We start from the raw sequence: 23314 nt of genomic DNA, 5'->3' as shown, positions 1-23314 counted from the left end.
CTGTGCCTATTTATAAATTAAACTTTATCGTAGGTATGTGTAGAAAAAATATAATATACACAGGCTTTGGTACTCCTGGCAGTCTCGGGCATCCACTGGGGATCTTGGAACATATCTACCATGATATGGGAGGGGGGGACTTCTGTATTCAACTTCCAAGTTCCTCATGATTCACTATGTGCATTCACCACTTCTCTCATTTGAATTGCCATCCTCGGTGCTAAAATGTACTGCACCAATGTCCAAATACTCAGGCTTTGAGTTTTTCACCGCCTGTCTTTCAAAAAACTATTATCTGCCTAGTCTCCACATAAGACACCATCATGTTGATCAAGACCTAGAATAGCCTTCCAGACCAAACCCTTGCTTTTTCCTATCCCTTCTTTTCCAGAGCTAACCAGAGATTTATTTTTGTCAATTCTTAAATTTCACCTAAATGGAATCATATATTCTATACTGATTTACTCTGAATTTTTTTGCTTTATATTAGGTCTATAAGAGTCTCTCTGGATGTTGAGTATAATAGCTGAGGCAGATTATTTTCCTGTCATTGTTATATAGCAGACTTCTCAACCCAGGCACCATTCCCATTTTGAACAGAATAAGTCTTTCCTGTCCAGGCCTGTCCTATGCAAGGCAAGATGTTTAGCAGAATTTATGGCCTCTATTCATAAAATGCCAATGGTAGTCCCTCAGGTTGTAACTACCAAAAATATCTCCAGAAATTTCCAAATGTCCAGTGAGAAACAAAATTGTCCCCAGTTGAGAACCACAGCAATACAGTATTCCATTTTTGGAATATATCATGTAATTATTTATCTACTTTTCTCTAATTGAAATTTGGTTGTTTAGGGTTTGGGCAACAATCTGGACTTATTCAAGAAGATAAGGCCACTCTATATATCCTGAGAATCAAGTGGTTTTGTAAAAAAACATTAGAGTTTATACAAATTTTGTGAGAGCTTGGCAGTGAGTGGTGACAGAAGAGGAAAGGGAAGACAAATAAAAGGAAATTGCCACTAAATTAAGCACAGGTGAAGAAGAAAGTTCAGGAAGCAGATCCTGGAGACCTCAGTCTAAAGCAGCAAGGCAGGTAGTTGTCAAAGGCCCCAGGAAAGCTTCTGCTTCTCATGAGTCTATGAGATTGCTCCCATCAACTGTCCCTGTCTGCATAAGCAACTTAGATTTCCAAGTACTCATGGAGAAGCTCCTGTGAATCATACACCTATCCACACATGGAGCTAGAACCAGCTTCCATGAGATTCTTGTGGGAATCAGAGCCACTACTCCTCTTCCACCTGTCAATGTGAGTTAGTCATGTTGGCAAAATTTAACCCAGAATAACATCAGGAATGGGATTCTGAAAATCTCATTCTAAGCTTCTTTTCTCCATTTCACAGGGAGATCAGGGAGTGATGCTCAGTTGACAGCAGAGAACCCAGCACAGCATGTGCTCTAAAGATTCTTACATGTACCTTTTGGTGCAAATATGTACTCACGTATGTCAAATGTATAGGTCACAGAGTACCATCAAAAAAACAAACAAAAAAAAAAAGTGCATGAGAGTTCCAAATACCTCACATCCTTGCTATTATTTTGTATCACTTTGTGTCTTTAAATTTTTGTTTTATTTTTAGCTATTCTGGTAGCTGTGTAATGGTACCTTACTGTGGTTTTAATTTGTACTTGTTTGATGACTAATGATCAACATTTAGCACCTTTTCATATAAATTTTAATCATTGGGATATTCCCTAGTATAGTGCCTATTTGTGGCCTTTGCCATCATTGTATTAAGTCTATATTTTGCTTATTGGTTTATAGAAATTAAAGTACATATGTTAATACACACACACACACACACACACACATCTATTTCTATATCTATATTGACACCTATGTGTAGATCTAGACCTAGATAGATCTGGATATGATATCATCATTACACATGTGCCCCAAATATCTTCACCTACTCTGAAACTTCTCTTTTAATTCTCTGAGCGTTGTACTTTTTTTTTTACTTTTTTGTTTTGACATAGCAGTAGAGTCACATGCAGTTCTAAGAATATAATACAGATATTCTCTGTGTACTCTTTCTCCAGGTTCCTCCAATGATAACATTGTGCAAACCTAATATATCAAGACCAGAAAATTGATATTGATACAATCCACCAGTCCTATTTGGATTTTACCAGCTTTGCACACACACATTTATCAAATTTTCATCAAAAAATATCTTAAGACAAATGAGAATGGAAAAACAACATACCAAAAAATATGATACACAGCAAAAACAGTTTAAGAGGGAAGTTTACAGAATAAGCACATATATTAAGAAAAAAGAAAGATCTCAAGTAGACACTGTAATAATACATCAAAGGACTAGGAAAAGAATAATAAACTAAGCCTGAATTTAGCATAAAGTAAGAAATAATAATCATTACAGCAGAAACATGAAATAGAGAAAAAACAGGAAAATCAGCAAAACTTAGAGTTAGTTCTTTGAAAAGATAAACAACTGAAAAACACACCTAAACCAACCAAGAAAACAAGAGTTGACTGAAATAAATAAAATTATAAATGAAAGAGGAGACGTTACAGTAAATGGCATATAAATACAAAGGACCAGAAGAGACCACTATGAATAATTATACACCAACAAATTGGACAACTCAGAAAATGGATACATTTCTGGAAACATACAACCTAATAAGACTGAATCATGAAGAAATAGAAAATCTTAACATACCAGTAACAAACAAGGAGAGTGAGTCAGCAGTCAAAAATCTCCCAACAAATAAAAGCCCAGGACAAGGCAGTTTCACTGGTGAATTCCACCAAATACTTAAAGAATTAATACCAATCATTCTTGAATTATTCCAAAAAATTGAAGAGAACACTCTTTATCTTACAAGGCCAACATTACCTTGATACTAAAGCCATATGAGGACACTACAAAGATAGAAAATTTAAGGCCAATATCGCTGATGAATAGAAATGTAAGAATTCACAACAAAATACTAGCAAAGAGAATTCAACAAAACAATAAAGGGATCAAACACCTTGATCAAGTGGGATTTGTATCTGGGGTGCAAGTAGTGTGAAACATATGCAAATCAATATATGTGATACATCACATTAATAGAATGAAAGATTAAAATGACATGATCATCTAAATAGATACAGAAAAAGCATTTGACAAAATAGAACACCCTTTTCATAAAAACCCTCAACAAATTGGGAATGGAATAAACACACCTCAACATAATAAAGGCCATATCTGCCAAGCCCACAGCTCATATCATACTCATCAGTGAAAAACTGAAAGCTTTTCCTCTAAAATCAGGAATAAGACAAGGGAGCTCACTCTCACCACTCCTATTCAACATAGTACTGCAAGTCCGAGCCACAACAACCAGACAAGAGAAGTAATTAAATGCATCCAAATTGGAAAGGAGGAAGTAAAATTGTTCCTGTTTGCAGATGATATGATCTCAGATATAAGAAACTCTAAAGACTTGACCAAAAAAAAAAAAAAAAAAAAACTGTTGAACTAATAAGGAAATTCAGTAAAGTTGCAGGATAAAAAAAATCAGTAAACAAAAATCAATTGCGTTTCTATATACCAACAACAAACTATCTGAAAAAGAAATAAATAAAACAATGCCATTCATGATAGCATCAAAAATAATAAAATATTTAGGAGTAAATTTAACCGAGGAGGTAAAGATCTGTATACTGCAAACCGTAAGACACTAAGAAATAAAATTAAAGAAGACAAAATAAATGGAAATATATCCCCTGGTCATGGATTGGAAGAACTAATATTGTTAAAATGCCCATACTACACAAGCCATCTACAGATTCAATGCAAGCCTGTTGCTTCATAACCTCTCCGGGAGCTTCCAAGATGCAGTCTGAACCTGGGCCCTGAAACTGGTTGGGAGTAACTAAAGAAAGAGGCAGGCCACTCAGGGTTGGTAGGCTGCAGTTTTAACAAGCAAAGGGAAGTTTATATCTGAGGCTTGCCTTGGACAACAGCAAGACAAATGGATCTCCATACCTGCCCCCTGAATCTTAAAAGTTTAGATAGAGGCCTTAACTGGCTTCAGTTACATGTACTATGCAGGTGTTCTCAAAACTACATTGCTATCTCAAGGCTATGTCCTTGAGAAAAAGCAAGTGGAACCCATATTCCCAGAACAGGGGAGAGGGTGAAGAGCCTCCGAGTGCCTGGGTCCGGTGCACAGGTCAACTGGCAGTCATGTCATTTTGATGACCTTCCCCAACAAAACCCTGTCAAAATTCCAATGGCATTCCTCACAGAAATAGAAAAACAATCCTAAAGTTCAAATGGAAACAAAAACATCCCAAATAGCCAAAACAATCTTGAGAAAGAAGAACGTAACTGGAAGCATCACACTTCTTAATATCAGACTCTACCACAAGGCTACAGTAATCAAAAAAAGTACATTGCTGGCATAAAAACAGTCATATAGACCAATGGGTCCAGAAACAAACCCACACACATACAGTCAACTAATATTTGACAAGAAAGCCAAGAATACTCAGGGGAGAAAAGACGGTCTTTTCAATGAGTTCAAAAGAATGAAAGTGGAATACTATCTAACACCATTCACAAAAATTATCTTGAAATGGACAAAGACTTAAATATAAGACCTGAAGTTGTAAAACTTCTAGTAGACAACATAGGGAAAAAGTTCCTTGACATTGGTTTTAGCAGTAAGTTTCTGGATATGATACCAAAAGCAAAGGCAACAAAATAAAAAAAATAAACATTTTATGTGGGACTACATCAAACGAAAAAGCTTCTACACAGCAGGAGACACAGTCAACAAAATGAAAAGGTAATCCATGTAGAAGATAACATTTGCAAATTACACATCTGGTAAGTGCTTTATATCCAAATTATACAAGGAATTCGGAGTACTCAATAGCAAATAACAATAATAATAATCCAATTTAAAAATGGACAAAAAACTTGAATAGACATTTTTCCGAGGAAAACATAAAAATGTCAACAGCTACTTGAAAAGGTGTTCATCAGTGAAATACAGATGAAAACCACATGAGATATTACCTCACACCTGTTAGAATGGCTGTTGTCAAAAATATAAGAAATAACAGGTGCTTGGTAAGGATTTGGAGTAAGGGGAACCCTTGTGCACTCTTGGTAGGAATGTAAATTGAGACTGCCACTATGGAAAACATTATGAGGTTGCTCAAAAAAATTAAAAATAGAACTGACATATGATTCAGCAATCCCACTTCTGAGTAAATATCCAGAGGATATGAACTCCCTATCTCAAAATGATCTCAACATCCGCATGTCTATTGCAGCATTATTCACAATAGCCAAGACATGGAAACAACCTAAAAGTACATTGACAGATTAATGGATAAGTAAAATGTGACATATATTTTTATATATTTATATAAAATATATTACAAATACAATTACATCTTTTATACATACATAATTATACATATATATAACATTTGTGATTTTTATGTAATATGTGATATACATACATTATAAGAGATACACATTATGAAAATATACATTAAAAATGACATATATGTCACATTTGTAATATATAATATTGTGTGATGTTATGTAATATTATAAAGTAAATATATGTAAGTATTAGTCATAAAAAGGAAGAAAATCCTGCCATTTGTGACAAGATGGATGGACATTGAGAACTTTATGCTAGGTGAAATAATTTAGATGAAGAAAGACAACTACTGCATAATCTCATTTATATATGGAGCCCTTAAAAATACTGAACTCACTGAAACAGTAAACTGGTGCTCACTGGGGGTGGGGGGGTGATGTAATGGGTGAAGGTGGTCAAAGGGGAAAACTTCCAGTTATAAGATGCATAAGTCCTAGGCATCTAATGTAAAGCATGGCAACTATAGTTAAAAATACTGTATTATATACTTTAAAGTTGCTAAGAGAGTAAATCTAAAAGTTCTCAGAACACACACACATACACACAAGGAAGCTATGTAAGGGGACACATGTGTTAACTTACTTTACTGTGGTAGTCATTTTGCAATATATACTCATATCAAGTCATCATGTTGTACATCTAAAAGTTGTTATATTTTATCGGTCAATTATATTTCAATATACCTTGAGATCATGACCTGAGCTAAAACCAAGTGCCGACGCTTAACCAAATGAGCCACCCAGGCACTCATGGTCTTTATCTTTGCTCACCAGTTTTGCATGGTCCACTTAAGTGATTTTCACTGCAGTTCTTCTGAGGTCCATCTGGCTTCTTGAAATATAAGGTGAGATCTTTGCTAATGTTCGAAAAGTCTCAGGCAATATTATCTCACTATTGCTTCTGTTCTATTCTCCTCTTACTCTGGGACTCAAATGACACATATTTTAGATTTTTTTCAGTACATCAGCTGGATCTTTTACACTCTTTTCTGAATTTCCCATTCTATATGTTTAAAAAAATATTCTGATTTTTTATAGTTTCCTAAATTTTTTCTTCTGCCGTATTGCCTAAGTCTACCTCCTTGATTCTTACGTTCAGTTATTGTATTCTTTTAGTCTAAAATTTTAGGTTGACTTTCTTATAGATTCCAGGTCTCTAGTAAAGTCTCCATCTTTTCTTATTTTTAACATAATAATCATGATTATTTTAAGTCCAGTTTTTATAAATAACTTGACTATCTAGATCACCTGTGGATCTATTTTTATTGTTTTTCTTATCTTGGTTTTTATGCATTTTATAGACAAGTCTGGTGGTTTTTAATTAAAAAATTGTAGAAGTGCTGGTTAATGATCTTCCTCAAGAGAGGACTAATCCTCACGCAGGCATAGAGTGTTTTGGTGGGTCATCCAGCCCAGTCAAGGAAAGGTTTGGGGCTCTGTGAAGTTAGGACTGCCCTTGGTCAGCTCCTATCCCTAAGGTGTAGACCCTGCTCCTCAGGCACATTCTTTCTGGGAGCTTAAATAAGAATCCCTGAGTGTCCTTAGGGGTCATCCAATTTTTTAATCACTCCTGCTTCATTTTCCCTAGAACTATAAGACTGCTGAAATATTTACTCAGTTCTTTGGATCTCAAACCATAGCCTGATACTTGCTCTCTAGGTGTCTCTTCCTGAACACCAACACTAGGAAGTAGTCAAAACCACTGGTGGCAAACTTCACACACACTCCCACTCACTTCTCTATGGTTATTTTTCCCCTCCAAGAAGAAATTCCGTTCTTCTTGGAGGGACCAAACACCAATTTCTGTCTCCCCACACAATGAAACTTCTGTAAACCCAAGGCTTTACTTTCTGCTTTGACTCCTCATCCATGGACTTGACAAAGCCCTGAGGAAAAATAAAAGGATGAAGGGGGGGCTCACAAGTCATCCTCTCTTGTCTCCGGAATGTGCGCCCCTCCTATTCTGTCTGCCTTGTTTGTGCTCTGATCCTTTCAAAGAGTTGCTTTCTGTACTAATCCAGCCTTTGTACTTGTTTACAGAAGGTTTACTTTGAGAGGCACTACCTTGTTAGGGTGGACAAAAGAAATCATTGAAACGATGTGAGTCTTCACTTATGAGAAATACTCAGTAAACACGTTTTGAATAAATATGACATCACTGAATGCTGAAAAATATTTAGTACAGTTACTTCTATCTGTAGAATTGACATTTTTCTCTCTCATTGTTCTTGAGTTTTCTCTCCTTTCTTCTGCCACTCCGCGATGGTGATGGTGGGTTTACCACGACCCATCTTTCGGCAACTAGAAAAGTTGCCGTATTAAATTAAACTAAGAGTTTTTTAATGATTGTGACATTTCCAGTGTAGCACAATAAACCATCCTTCCCGTTGCAGCAGCTTGGGATTTCATGGTTAAGCAATTCCATATTTGCTGTAACAAATTTTAACACTTACAACTAGCTTATTTTCCTTAAAAAAAAAAATACCCAAACATGTTTTTAAGGAACACAATATTTGAGCAGTTGTATGGTCCTTTATTGACGCTGTATTATGCCTCTGTTGAAAATCTATGGGTGAGTAACCCTCAGGATGTCAGTAGAATATTTTAAGTGCTATGAACTGGGTTATTTAAAATCTACTCTCCAAAAAGTACTTGAAGTGCCTATAACTCAGCTAGCTCGAGACATAATCACAGAGTGGAACTTTATATTCCATATGCTAAAGTAGCTCATTGAACAAAAAGGTAAATTAATGTCTACTATGCAGAGAAATCTAATGTTAATTTTTTTGACTCTCAGCCAGTGGAATCTGCTGAGTCTGTTATGATAAATATGAGGTTTTTAAAGAATTATCCAGAGAAATCAGTCCGTAAGAGATTTCTTTTATTCTGGAGACTTTCTTACCAAAGAAAATGCTCGCTGTGAAGTGGGAGGAGGTGATATGTCAGGGTATAAAAACTTAGAAGTAGATTATTCTACTTACAGTTGCATTGGATTTCATTCCTATTCATTCCTATGAAATAAGAATGGAAGTTTATGGGGATGTGTAAGACAGATCAGCACTTTAAATCGCATCTGTTCAGTTTTACTGCAAGCTGATGTCCTATTAAAATCAAACAACAGCATACTTTAGAGCCAGAAATTATTACAAGACCGCCACACCAGGAAAAATATGAAACAAACAAAACAAGATATAGTGAATAGAACTACTTATTAAGCATGAAAATGATCCTCATCTGGGATTATTTGGATGCAGTGTTAGAAGCATTTTATCCTCAGATGTCATTCCTGTAATAAATACTAAATTATTGTTGTGTTTTTCATAGCAATACGTAGATATCCCATCTTAGGGCAGGAATTAAGCAGGGTATTATAGACTAGAATGGTTTTTATGAAAGAAAGGAAGAATACAAAAGAGATAAAAGGATTGATTTATGAAGTGGGGTGTAAAAAATAAAGGGGCAGGTTATATGTGGTGGTTGTGAACGGCATCAGAGTATTATGAGGAAACTGTGTTATTTTATTATTATTTGCCAAACATGGAGACAGGATAATCGGTCCAATATTGCCTTAGCTTGAATTACAACAAAGATTTCAACTTCTTTGGGGAAAAAAAAAAAGTCTTTTGTGCTGTTCATTTCATAATGACATGAAATACAGGCAGGACTCAAGTCCTGCCAATGTACATTTTTATTTCTTAAGGCATATAACTTTATGCAACTAACTTTATGCAGAAGTAGATTAAATACCTATTACTGAAATTCTGATGAATTCGACAAAGTAAAATTTACTTTTCTGAAACAATTATTATCACTGGAAGGTATTGTATTATTTTAATTAAAATAAATGACCTGAATAATGCATTAATATATGAATATGTGAATAGTTAATCGCTCAAATGCAATGATATATGAAGTATTTGGGTCAAAATCTGTGGTCAAATACGTGTACCCGGATCCAACTGTCCTGAACTATTTGTGTATTCCTCTCTTTGTCTTTTAAAGGATAACAATCAATTTCATTTGTAACTTCGTCTTTGTTAACCTTTAGGTTTAATCTTCCTATTGATAACTTTAAAGCTTGCTCTGAATTCAGAATTAGTAGACAATTTACTAGAATACTATATTAACAGAATTTCATGTCAGGAATAACCTTAGAAATGTGCAAAGTTGTGTGTTCATACCTGAAGGACCTAACCCTACCTTTTTCAGTTGACAAGGAGAACTGGAAACTCATAGGAAAAACACTTTTTAAAAAAGCATGATATCTCACATCAGTGAGTGGAGGAGAGCCTACTAGGTGTTCATTTAATAACCGATGCTTCCATTCATTGTAAGACAGTTATTTACAAACATTTACTAACTACCCACTATATTATAAATTAGGCTTCTTGTATCTCCCTCCAGCCTGTCTTGACCATTTGACGACCAAATATTTTCCCATATTTTGTCTATATTCACTTTTATATTTCTAATGGACTTCTAATTTTAAAACAGTGATATATGCTCTATCCAAAGATTCCAATCCCACAACAGACTAGCTTCCCTCCAAAATGTAATGTATCCCTACAGAATAAGAACATATAAAATAATATGTATGTCTTAGTCTGCTCAGACTGCTATAACAAAATGCTTAACTGGGCAGCTTAAACAATATTTATTTCTCACACTTCTGGAAGCTGGAAGGTCTAAGATCATGGTTGCCAGCAAATTCAGTTTCCGGTGAGGTCTCACTTGCAGGCAACTGCCGTCTCAGTGTGTGCTCACATGGCCTTTCCTTGGCGCATGCACAGGGAGAAAGAGATCTCACTGTCCTCTTTTTATAAGAATACTAAGCCCATCATGAGAGGCTCATTCTCATGACCTCACATAATCCTAATTATCTCCCAGAGGCCCAACTCCAAATACCATCACGTCTGGGGATGGAGCTTCGACCTGTGAATTTGGAGGGGGACACAGACATTCAGCCCATGACAGTGTTTTTTAAAGTTTTGTTAAGCTATGTATCTCCTATTGTTTTCTTAATATCCATACATTTTTTTAAACGTGACTAAATACTTACTATTCCTAGAAACTAATAAAAAAGGACATGGGAGCTCCAAACTCATTAGTTCATGAGGAATTTATAACTCTGCATCAGAGAAATGCACATTAACAGATCATCATAGTACTGGCGATAGCTCTGAAATAAAAATATGTAAAAACGTCTATAACAATAAAAAAGGAGAAACTAATTAGTTATGACTGCAAAGACTATAGGAGGTAAAAATTATCTAGATCTTAATGCATGCACACTGGGAAGTAAAGTTGAGAGATTTAGAAGGCTATCTGGGCAAAGCAAACTTGTATGTGAATAGATCATAGCTCTTTGGAAACAACTCCCTTAGAATTGGTGAATACTATTGTGAAGGTTTATCAGAAAATGTGTGAGGTTGATGCCCCCACGTTCTTTTGGGTATTGACAAAAGGTAAGAATGGAAAGGAAAGTATGGACCAGACTCTACGGGGCCTTGAGTGACATGCCAATGCTCTTGGACTTTACCTAGTAGACAGTGGGAAACCAACTAAGTTTTCTAGATGGAAAATGAGTGAGATGATCAGATTATTAAAATATTAAAACAATAGCTACTATACATGAAATGCTTTGGATGTACCTTCTCCATATACTTCTGTAAGATTTATATGCAACTTGTTTCATGTTTATTGTAATCCTATAAAGCAAATATTAGTATTTCCTTCAACTTAGAGGTGAATAAACTAAATCTTGGAATCACTTGTGTGGGATCACACAGGGAAAAAAAAAGACACATCCAAGTTTCAGTTTTCCTGACTCCAGGGACTGCACTACTAACCTCTGTGTTATATAATATCAAATTTCTGGGGATGCCTGGGTGGCTCAGTCAGTTAAGCGTCTGCCTTCAGCTCAGGTCATGTTCCAAGGGTCCTGGGGTGGAGTCCCACATTGGGTTCCCTGATCCGCAGGGAGCCTGCTTCTCCCTCTGCCTGCTGCTCACCCTGCTTGTGCTCTCTCTCCCTGACAAATAAATAAAATCTTGAAGAAAAAAAAAATAAAATAGTAAAATCAAATTTCTGGTTTACAAAATGCAACGTACAAGTAAATGATTAAAATTTTTGGTGATAGGGCGCCTGGGTGGCTCAGTTGGTTAAGCGACTGCCTTCGGCTCAGGTCATGATCCTGGAGTCCCGGGATCGAGTCCCGCATCGGGCTCCCTGCTCGGCGGGGAGTCTGCTTCTCCCTCTGACCCTCTTCCCTCTCGTGCTCTCTGTCTCTCTCTCTCTCTCAAATAAATAAATAAAATCTTTAAAAAAAAAATTTTTGGTGATAGCCTTCCCTTCCTTTTGCAAACCTCACCCTGGACTTGGGATATGCTTCTTTTAGAGGTGGAGGTTGGGGCCGTGGGGGGACAATGGACACCTACTCTACTTTTCTAAACATTTTCCTTGTACTTGAAAAAATAACTAGAAGCAATAAGGGAAAGCTAAATAATACCTTCCATAAAAAATCTATTACTGCCGTCCATTGCATTTTAATGCTTGCTCTAAAAAATTATTGATATACTCAATATCTTCCTTTTAATTTCTCAAGTAACTTCCAGAGAATTTAGGTGAGGTAGATAATAAAAGAGATAATAAGTGGTACATGAAAGGTGATGGAGTTTAAAGTTAAGAACATACTTTAAAAACCTTTCTAATAAATGTTGACTATTTCAAAGCTCTTTTTTCAGTTCATGACACAGGAACAAAATGGCAGCATTAACAGAAATTCAAGATAGATTCAAATTTAAAATGAAGTGATATGATATATAGCCATAAAGAAGGATCTTTTTCTGTTTTGATGACCTATTTCTTCTTCTTGGTGACCTTGAAACATTATCTTGGTTCTGTCCACCTCTGCTCTTCATTTATTATTTCCAAATTCAAAACTAGATCTGGTAGTTTTATCCTGATTCTTATGTTCTTCTTTCTGGAGATTGGTTTTTCATTGTAAAACTTTTTCTTCCTGATCCTTGTTTAAAACCCTGACACAAATTAATCATTCTGCTCCCCTCTATTTAACACTTCATAAAAGAGCGTGACTTTTCACCAAGAATTGGCACATTACTCATCCACCTGTATCGTAGAACCGATAAAAGCCTGTATCAACAGACTCTCAAGGTATCCAACAGTTAAGTTACACAAGTTGTGAATAATATGACTATTAGATAACAGTATAGTATGACTATCTCATAAATATTTCAAATGAATCATCATAACCCTACAAATTGACAATTTGACAACTACAGATTATTTATACTAATGTATATTTCTATATCAAATAATTATTATTTTAATAGGCACCAAAGCTTTATATAAAATTCTAATCTGAGAATTTAATATAAACCTGAAATTGTAATGTGTCATTCAAAATTAGAAACTCCAGGGGCGTACAGTAGTTTCCCTTCTTATTACAGTAATTTGTTTTCCTTCTCAGTTCCCACTGCAATTAGGTTATTTAAGTTAGGATCGCTGCCATGGACTGAGCAGCACTACAGCTAACTGAAATAAATAAATAAGCAAATGAGTAAGTAAGTAAATAAATAATCTGCTTGTGACAACTTAGCATTTCTATTACACTAAAATACCCGCCATTCAATTATCGGTTCACTTTGCTATTTTCTCTTTAATCCCTTCTAGTATAATGGCATAATTCAACAAGTAAATCAATAATATTCAGCAAAGGCAAAACTAAGGTATTTAAAGTTCGTAAATCAAATCTAAGAAATGCACAGTTGAATAGGATATGAATATTTTCTATAATTAATGTGCTCCAGTGAAGGGAAACTATTGGGATTTGACTTAATTTCCAGATATGAATGTGCTACATTTGGAGCGAGTATTTCAACCATAATGCAGAGAGACATCAGCTTATACCTAGTTAGGGTAAGAGTCATATAACTGCATATGGCAATGTTCCACATATCTTATGTCTATTTTTTTAAATATCCACAGCTCTTTAGTATGGAAATTTTGAATTCCAGACACTAAGAGATATGTTTATCATTATCAGATTGATTTTTTTTTCCCCAAGACATCAAAAATATTTATCACCCCTCAAGACTTTCATACAAAAATAAAGATACTCTCCTATTTTAAGCCATCTTACATGGATAATTCATGTGAATTTAAAATCAATGTAAGTTGCCTAATTAACCAATACCACACATTCATAATTTAAAAGGGAGAATTTTAGAGTTTGGTTTAATGTGCATTTTATATTAAAGCAGTGTTAACACATAACTGTGGACTGACATTAGCTTTTAATAATTTGGTGGCAGAGCTTTATTTGATCATCTTTGGAAGTATTCAAAAATCCGACCAATAGAATGCAAACAAGGATGAGCTTAAATCCAAAAGGATGTTTTAAGCAGAACTGCTGCATAATAACATAAATTCATTCACATATAAAAACTTACATGTCTGGATATACATAAATATATATTTTCTAAAGTCAAAGAAAAAGTAGTAAAGGTGTACACATCAAATCCTTAATAATGACTCCTCTGGAAAGAATGGTTGTGTATGCAAATACATCTGTGTGAATAGAAAGAATTTATTTAGTAAGCCCAGGTGGCTCGGGTGGTTGAACATTGGACTCTTGATTTCAGTTAGGGTTGTGATGTCAGGGTCATGGGATCAAGCCCCGTGTTGGGCTCCTCACTGGGAAGCTTATCTGCTTCAGATTCTCTCACTCTCCCTCTCCCTCTGCCCCTTCCCCGCCACTTGTGTAGGCACACTCTCAAATAAATAAATAAACCTTTTTTAAAAAAGAGAATTTACTTTCTGCTCCTCTATCTTCATTTTCCATTAAGAAATGTGTATTTTCTTTAAAAAGGACTTTAAGTCAAGAATATATGGTAATCCCTCACAAATCAAAATGAGAAGGGAGTCAAGACCACTTTCAGTCAATTCTTCTAGGTTATAAGTTCTTTGAGGGCAGGGAATTGGTTCCATTCATATATGCACTCCCCTTGATGCTGGTGAAATAGTTTTATACATAACAGGTTCTTGATAATGACCTATTTGGTGAGCGAATAAACAAACACAAGCCACCAGCAGGTAGTGATCAGGAAATCTGACTATGTAATTATCACAGAGAAGTTGCTGTGAACTGCAAGAATAAGGAGATGTGACAGGAGATGATCACAAGGAACACAGTTCAAGAGCAGAGTTCCAGTTCTTGGATTTGGGGAATTGGAATAGAAATAAAGTCCTGGAGAAACCAAGAAAGAAACTTGGGTATGAGAGTAAGAAGACATAAATTCTGTTCCTACAGCTCTTAAGTGGATCTCGAAACTGAAGTCTGGCCATAATAAACAGGGTTAAGAAAGTATGACCTGTAGACAGATAGCATTGATTCAATGTTGAGTCCAAAGAGAAGAACCAAGTTCTTTTTGTATTACTGTTACCAGTAAATGGCCTGGTCATGGGGCCCTGGATCAAAGTGAAGCCAGTCACCAGAAATTAAACCACAGCAGGATATATTAATAGGGTAAGGGACAAGAAGAGATGGGCTCCAAACCTCAAATCTGTAAGATATGAGTAGAAGGAGCATAGAGGATTTTTAAGGCAGTCACACTACTCTGTATGACACTACAATGGTGGGTCCATGGCATTTGTTAAACATTTGCCCAAACCCATAGAATGTATAACACCAAGAGTGACCCTAAGGTAAACCACGGACTTTGTCTGACAATGATGTGTCAATATGGATTCATCCGTTGTAACAAATGTACCCCTCTGATCAGGAATGCTGATAGTGGGGGAGGCTGTGCATGTGTGGGGGCAAGGAGTATATCGGAAATCTCTGTACTTTCCACTCAATTTTCTCTGAACCTAAAACTGCTCTAAAAAAATTAAGTCTATGAAAAAAAAAAAAAAAGAAATGGGAAACCAGCATTAGAATTATAAAGATAAGGACAGGTGATTCAAGGGGGAAAATTTCATTGGCCATGTTTCCCAGTGTCTTAGAACAATAGAAGGAAACATTTAATGTATTGTACATGTCCCAAATTTTGTCATTTTTCCCCACTCCTATTACTATTTTCACAATTCAGAGCTAACCATATCTTGACAATAATATTTCAGTCATGTACCAACTGGCCTCCCTGGGTCCAGTCTTTCCCTCTTCCAAACCATATGCTGCACTTCTTCCAGATTTACATTTCACAAATCTCTAACATCACTGCCTGATTTGAATTTCTCAATAACTTCCTATCATGCACCAGAGGAAGTCCAGTTTCTTACTATGTCTTAGTAGGTCTGAACAGGTTAAGTGTTCAATCACCACTTGGTTTACAATCAGAGAATAAATAAAATAATATTACAAATACAACACACACACACACACACACACACACACACACACACACACACACACACACACACACACCCTAATGTATCCCTTCAAGAAATGCAGAGTATATTAAGGAAACAAGTTATACAAAGTAAATACATCTTTTTAAATTCGTGTTTCCATTTTTGGGGGGTAAAAATCCAGTAATGGAATTACTGAATAATAAGGTAGTTCTATTTTTAATTTTTTGAGGAACCTCCATACTGTTCTCTACAGTGGCTGCACCAATTTGGATTCCCTCCAACAGTATTATTTTTATGTACAAGAGCCAAGATGTGGAAGCAACCCAAGTGTCCATGGATATGAATGGATAAAGCAGATGTGGTGTATATGTACAATGGAATATTACCAAGCCATAAGAAACAATTAAATCTTGCCCTTTGCAACAATATGGATGAATCTGGATTATATTATGCTAAGTGAAATAAATCAGGGAAAGACAAATACCATATGATTTCACTCAAATGCATAATTTAAGAAACAAAACAAATGAACAAACAAAGAAAAAAAGAAGAGACAACAGGGTCTTACATACAGAGAACAAAGTGATGGTTGCCAGCCGGGAGGCGGGTAGGAGGATGGGGAAAACAAAGGGGATTAAGAGTACACTTATCGTGATGAGCACTGAGCAATATATAGAATTGTTGAATCATTATATTCTAGACCTGAAATTATTCTAACATTTTCTGTTAACTATACTTGAATTTTAAAATGTGAATACAAATCTGGTCAATAATAAAACTTTAAATGGTAAATCAGAAATAGAAAACAATGTGATTACTTCTAAGGAAGAAATTGTCTCCTGACGAGTGCTTTGTAAAGAAACATGGATATGATCAGCCTAGAGGTTGGGAAATATTGCTTAGGAAAAGATTAAGCCTGGCTGAAGCAGTGACTTTAAAATAAGTCACCTTAAGGATCAAAGTAGATAAAATAGTTAATTTGGGGCCATATTGAAAATATGAAAACAGTATGGCAGGTTTTGATTTAAAAAAATAGATATGGGGTACCTGGGTGACTCTGTCAGTTAAGAGTCTGACTTTTGTTTTTGGCTCAGGTCATAATCTCATGGGTCGAGGGATCGAGCCCTGGGTCGGGTTCTGCACTCAGCGTGGAGTCAGCTTGAAAGATTATCTCCCTCTGTCCTTCCCCAACTCACACTCTCTCCCCACTTCTCTCTCAAATAAATGTCTTTAAATAAAATAAAAAATAAAATAGATATAACCTCTAAAAGAACAGGAAGTTTCAATGAACTTTTTTGATCAAGTCAAACGATAAAATAGCATTCTACAACTCAAATATTGGATTGCTTGAGTTCCACTTACATCTTGAGTTGGCCAGAGGAATTAAAGGTTGTAGACTCAGTTTAATCTGACCAGATGATGTTCATGGGCATAATAAAATCAATCCTAATTTTAAAATAAATAAGTTAATAAATAATAATAATAAAACAAGGCTATTAATAAAATGAGTCAGAGGGGGAGCAGTAAAGACTGGGATTACAGCCTTTCCTCATGCTTGTTACAACGGAGTTATGTTCCCAGTCTGGGCATCTTCCCTCAGGATGGGTGGGCCTGTGGCAGAGATGGTGCTAATGGTTGTTGAATTATGATTTTGCTGTCAGTAACTATCTTCAGTTTCTAGCACAAAAGGTCACTAGTTGAGGCTCAAATTTTATGCAAACCGGGAAATATGCCTTCAAGTAATCCACCCAACTCACTTCCTGTTACTTGCACTTCCCCTTACTCCCACTAGGAGATGAAGGTTGATTTCTTACTGACTCTTCAGGGACGCATTAAAAGCCAGTCCCCTCAAACTAATATTATACTGTATGTTAACTAACTGTAATTTAAATAAAAATGTGAAACTAAAAAAGTAAAATAAGATAATAAAATAAAATAAATAAAAACCAGTCCCTAATTGTTAGTGGCTCATCATTTCAGTAAAAGAGAAAATGTTTAGGAAAAAAACATAAGCATTAAAATGCTCTGAACTTAGCACCCATCAATGATTTCAGGGTAGTCATTTTTGCTTTTTTTATCCTACTACTTAGAACCATAGGCAAATTTGATCTTTGCTTTCCTTTACTTCGTGGCTAATATAGAGCAAAACATAAGATTGTGGACTCTAAAATCAGACCACTCTGAGGTCATTCTTTGTTCTGCTATTCACTGGCCAAGTAATAACATGGCCAAGCTATTTATCCTCTCTGACTTCAGTTGTCGTACCTTTAAAGTAGTGAGAATGATAGGTTCCACTGCACAGATTCTTTTGTGGGGTAAAAGACTCAATATTTGAAAAAAAAATTTAAACATTTCAGGCATATAAGAGTTCTTATGGTGAGAATTTCACACATGGCAATTTAAGGTTTCCTCTATCAATATGTAATTACTTCTATTGTCCCTTCTAGGGAAATAAAGGTCAACAACAACCTCCACCCTGCTACAATCAATGGTCAAGACTTCATTTTATTTAACCCAACAGCATGGGAAAACTTGGCTTCCATTTCACTCACTGTCCTGGACTCCCGCTACCATCACTTTCCTTAGCCCATGGCTGATTCTGTCTTTCCCCACGATGTGCCAACAGGGGGTGCCCTAAGATTCAGTGCTCAGACCTTTCGCTTTTCTCCTTATGGGATTTCATCAAAATCATGGTTTGCCAACCCTATACTGAATGATGTTTCCTAAATTTAAATCTCCCACACAGAACTTTACTTTGAACTTAAAATTCACCTATCCACTTACCTCCTGAAAATCATTGTGTGGATGGCTAATGATAGCCTACATTTAAATTTTTCTTCACTGAAAATCTGATGTTTCCCAAAACCTGTTTCACCCACAGTTTTCCTGATTTTACTTTACACCAATAGCATCCTTTCAGTAGTTCTGTATAAAAGCCTTGATAACATTCTGGGCTCCTCTTTTCTTTAAAGCCATATATCTACCTAAACTTTGAGTAAATTTTGTTACTTCTATCATTAAGTATACACCCTGAATCTGACCACCTCAGCTTATGCACTACAACCATCCCGGTCCGGGCCACCATCATCTCTTGCTTTATTAGTTGGATAGCCTCCAAATTGTTCTCTCTGCTTTTACCTTTCCACCGTCAGTTCTCAGCTCAGCAGGATTGGTGCTTCTAGAATAGAACTCCGCTCATGACACACTCCTCTGCTCACACTCTCCTGATGGCTGTCCTTGTCACCCAGAGTGAAAATCAAAGCCTCTTCCTGGTGCTGCAGGGCCTATCCTGACCTGCCCGTTACTTCTTTGAATTTCTCTCTTGCTCCTCTCCTAAAAACTAAGAAGTAATAACTATGATAATTCCTTACATACATAAAATGAATAGATTAGCCAATACAATTTATCTATAATATAGAATAAAAGGACCAAATATGCTGTAATGTTCTGTGCAGTTTTTTAATATGAGAACTTTTTTTTTGATGTAGTGTTCCATGATTCATTGTTTGTGCATAACACCCAGTGCTCCATGCAGAACGTGCCCTCTTTAATACCCATCACCAGGCTAACCCATCCTTCCACCCCCCGAGAACATTTTTTTATTATGTTCAGTTAGCCACTGTATAGTACATCATTAGCTTCTGATGTAGTGTTCAATGATTCATTAGTTATGTATAACACCCAGTGCACATCACAACACGTGCCCTCCTTAATATCCATCACCCGGCTACCCACCCCACCACCCCCTCCCTTCTGAGACCCTCAGTTCATTTCCCAGGGTCCATAGTCTCTCATGGTTCATCTCCCTCTCTGAATCCTCCCCTTCAGATTTCCCTCCCTTTGCCTGTGGTCTTCTGTGCTATTGTTTATGTACCACATACGAGTGAAACCATATGATAATTGTCTTTCTGTTTGACTTACTTCACTTAGCATAATCCCCTCCAGTACCATTCATGTCCATGCAAATGGTGGGTATTCATCATTTCTGATGGCTGAATAATATTCTACTGTGTATATGTGCCACATCTTCTTTATCCATCATCTGTTGAAGGGCATCTCAGCTCCTTCCACAGTTCAGCTATTGTGGACATTGCTGCTATGAACATTGAGGTGTTTGTGCCCCTTCTTTTCACTACATCTGTATCTTTGGGGTAAATACCTAGTAGTGCAATTGCTGGATTGTAGAGGTCTATTTTTAACATCTTGAGGAAACTCCATACTGTTTTCCAAAGTGGCTGTACCAGCTTGCATTCCCACCAACAGTGTAAGACGGTTCCCCTTTCTCCACATCCTCACCAACATTGGTTGTTTCCTGTCTTGTTAATTTTTGCCATTCTAACTGGTTTAAGGTGGTATCTCATTGTGGTTTTGATTTGAATTTCCCTGATGGCTAATGATGTTGAACATTTTTTCATGTCTGTTAGCCATTTGTATATCTTCTTTGGAGAAGTGTCTGTTCATGTCTTCTGCCCATTTTTTGACTGGGTTATTTGTTTTTTGAGTGTTGAGTTTGAGAAGTTCTTTATAGATCTTGGATATCAGCCCTTTGTCTGTAGTGTCATTTGCAAATATCTTCTCCCCCATTTCATGGGTTACCTCTTAGTTTTGTTGACTGTTTCCTTTGCTGTGCAGAAGCTTTTTATCTTGATGAAGTCCCAAAAGTTCATTTTTTTCTTTTGTTTCCCTTGCTTTTGGAGACGTGTCTTGAAAGACATCAAGGTGGCCAATGTCGAAGAGGTTATTGTCTATGTTCTTCTCTAGGATTTTGATGGATTACTGTCTGACATTGAGGTCCTTCATCTGTTTTGAGTTTATCTTTGTGTAAGGTGTAAGGAAATGGTCCAGTTTCATTCTTCTGCATGTGGCTGTCCAGTTTTCCCAGAACCACTTATTGAAGAGACTGTCTTTTTTCCACTGGATATTTTTTTCCTGATTTGTCAAAGATCAGTTTAACATAGAGTTGAGGGTCCATTTCTGGAGTCTCTATTCTGTTCCATTGGTCTATGTGTCTGTTTTTGTGACAATATCATGCTGCCTTGGTGATCACAGCTTTGTAATAGAGCTTGAAGTCAGGCAATGTGATCCCCGCCCCGCTTTGTTTTTCTTCTTCATCATTCCCTTGGCAATTCGGGGTCTTTTCTGATTCCATACAAATTTCAGGATTGTTTGTTCCAGCTCTTTGAAAAATGCCAGTGGTATTTTAATAGGAATGGCATTGAAAGTGTAAATTGCTCTGGGAAGGATACACATTTTAACAATGCTTATTCTTCCAATCCATGAACATGGAATGTTTTTTCCATCTTTTTGCGTCTTCCTCAATTTCTTTCATAAGTGTTCTGTAGTTTCTAGAGTATAGATTCTTTACCTCTTTGGTTAGGTTTATTTCTAGGTATCTTATTGTTTTTGTTGCTGTTGTGAATAGAATTGATTCCTTGATTTCTCTTTCTATAGTCACATTGTTAGTGTATAGAAAAGCAACTGATTTCTGTGCATTGATTTTGTATCCCGCCACATTGCTGAATTGCAATTTTAGATAAAGGGCTGATATCCAAGATCTATATGAGTTCTAGTAATTTGGGGTGGAGTCTTTTGGGTTTTCCACATAAAGTATCATGTTGTCTGCAAAGAGAGAGTTCGACTTCTTCTTTGCTGATTTGGATTTTTTTTTTATTTCTTTTTGTTGTCTGCTGAGAACATTCTTAAATGTACATTTAGAATATATGGAATATATACAGAAATTGCATTCAAATCCTTCAATAAACTTTTTGATTTTCTAGAAGCCCACTTGAGGGAGTAATACATTAAAATGGTTTTGAAAAGGTGATTAAAGTTTGTACTTCTTATGCTGACTTTGCAGAAAACAAGGGAAGAGTAGGGAAAGGAAGGGGGAAAGGGAGAGAGAGGGAGGAAGAAAGAGTAGGTAGAGAAATGTGGGAAGAGAGAGAGAGGGAGCAAAGAAAGAGGAAATATCTTCAAATATAAATAAAATGGTTTGCCAATAAGAATAAAATTGTTTTATACAATATTACTGTTTTTGAAATATATAACGCAACAATTCATTCCAACATAAATTACAGTCACATAGATATTCTAAGTATTTGTAAAACCACTTACACATTCAGACAAATTGCAAAGCATGTTAAATAACATAAAATATTGCAATATTGATACCTACTGACACACTACAAGAGTTCCCTAATTAAGGAATTCTTGCTGATGATGACTGCCATAAAAACTAACATCTTCCAAAATGAGTTATCTATAAACAAAGAAACTGAGTACCATTTGCCAACCTACAGTTTTACTTATCAGTGATTTTTATTTAGAATCCCATATAGATTTGTCATCCATATGCAAATATGTAGCTACTGATGGAGTTGTTTTTCTTTGTGTTTGAAAAGGAGAGCAATCCTATCCAACTGCCATACCTGTGGGTTATTAATTATTTTCATATTCACCATTATTAAAATATTATTACCCATGATTGAATGTGTTAATGAAAAATAACTACTTGTCTCGGGCAAATATTATCAAAAGAGCAATAGGGCAATGAAGGCCACAGAACCAAAAATGTAATTCATTTGTCATTTCACTGAAGAATCCAGTAATGCTAGAGACATACAATAGTGTAACTAAATGATCTTGGTTTATTTGTTGGAGAAACATAAAGGAAAGTAATGATAATTATTTTGGTTTTGATTTTCTTAAATACTCAAAATAGTCTTATAATACCAAATATGTCTAGAAAATAGGATAATATTCCTCGTGTATGGAAAATATGAGAAATATAGCTAAATTTAGGGAAAGTCACATATTCTGATAAAATATACTGGGGGAATTAGTTCAGGCCACAGGATAAATTGATCACATAAATCTCTAGCAAAATATATTAATAGCTACAGTAAAATCCAATAAAACAAAATTAGCATCCTATGCCTCAGGGCACATTCAGCTTCTCTTCCAGATCCATTTCCAATACCAGGTCAGCTTGAAGCCCTCTGTCTGCCAAGAAAGAGTTTGTCTTTAAGATACTCATTTTTTCTCAAACAAGGAATCTTTCTAACATTGAAAAACTGTATTAGAACTGTACAACACTTGCTTTAAATTACCATTTGGCCAAAAACTAGAGAAAAAGTTACTTTTACTTACCTTCCTATCATGAGTCTAAGAAAAAACTAAAACAAAAATAATTGCTTTTAATTATGGTATAATATCTCCATTGGTATGTCCATTAAATGAAATAATACAGTGAAGATATTTTACAAACTGTTAAATAATAAAATGTTATGCAGTATGATTATCATTTTATTTACAAGAAAATATCTAAGATGGGGACTTTGTAATGTATAGTTGGCCAATAAAACATTACTACCTGTCCTAAAATAAAAGTTTAGATTAATAGAACTTTGATATTTTTACAGAATACTCTTTTACTGATCTATTAGACCTCCTGATGTGCTTCC

Source organism: Eumetopias jubatus, unplaced genomic scaffold (genome assembly GCF_037043125.1).
Source record: "Eumetopias jubatus isolate StellerSeaLion01/CBP00866 unplaced genomic scaffold, mEumJub1_p1.0 scaffold_2, whole genome shotgun sequence".
Classification (NCBI taxonomy): Eukaryota; Metazoa; Chordata; class Mammalia; order Carnivora; family Otariidae; genus Eumetopias; species Eumetopias jubatus.
This window is presented reverse-complemented; position numbering follows the sequence as displayed.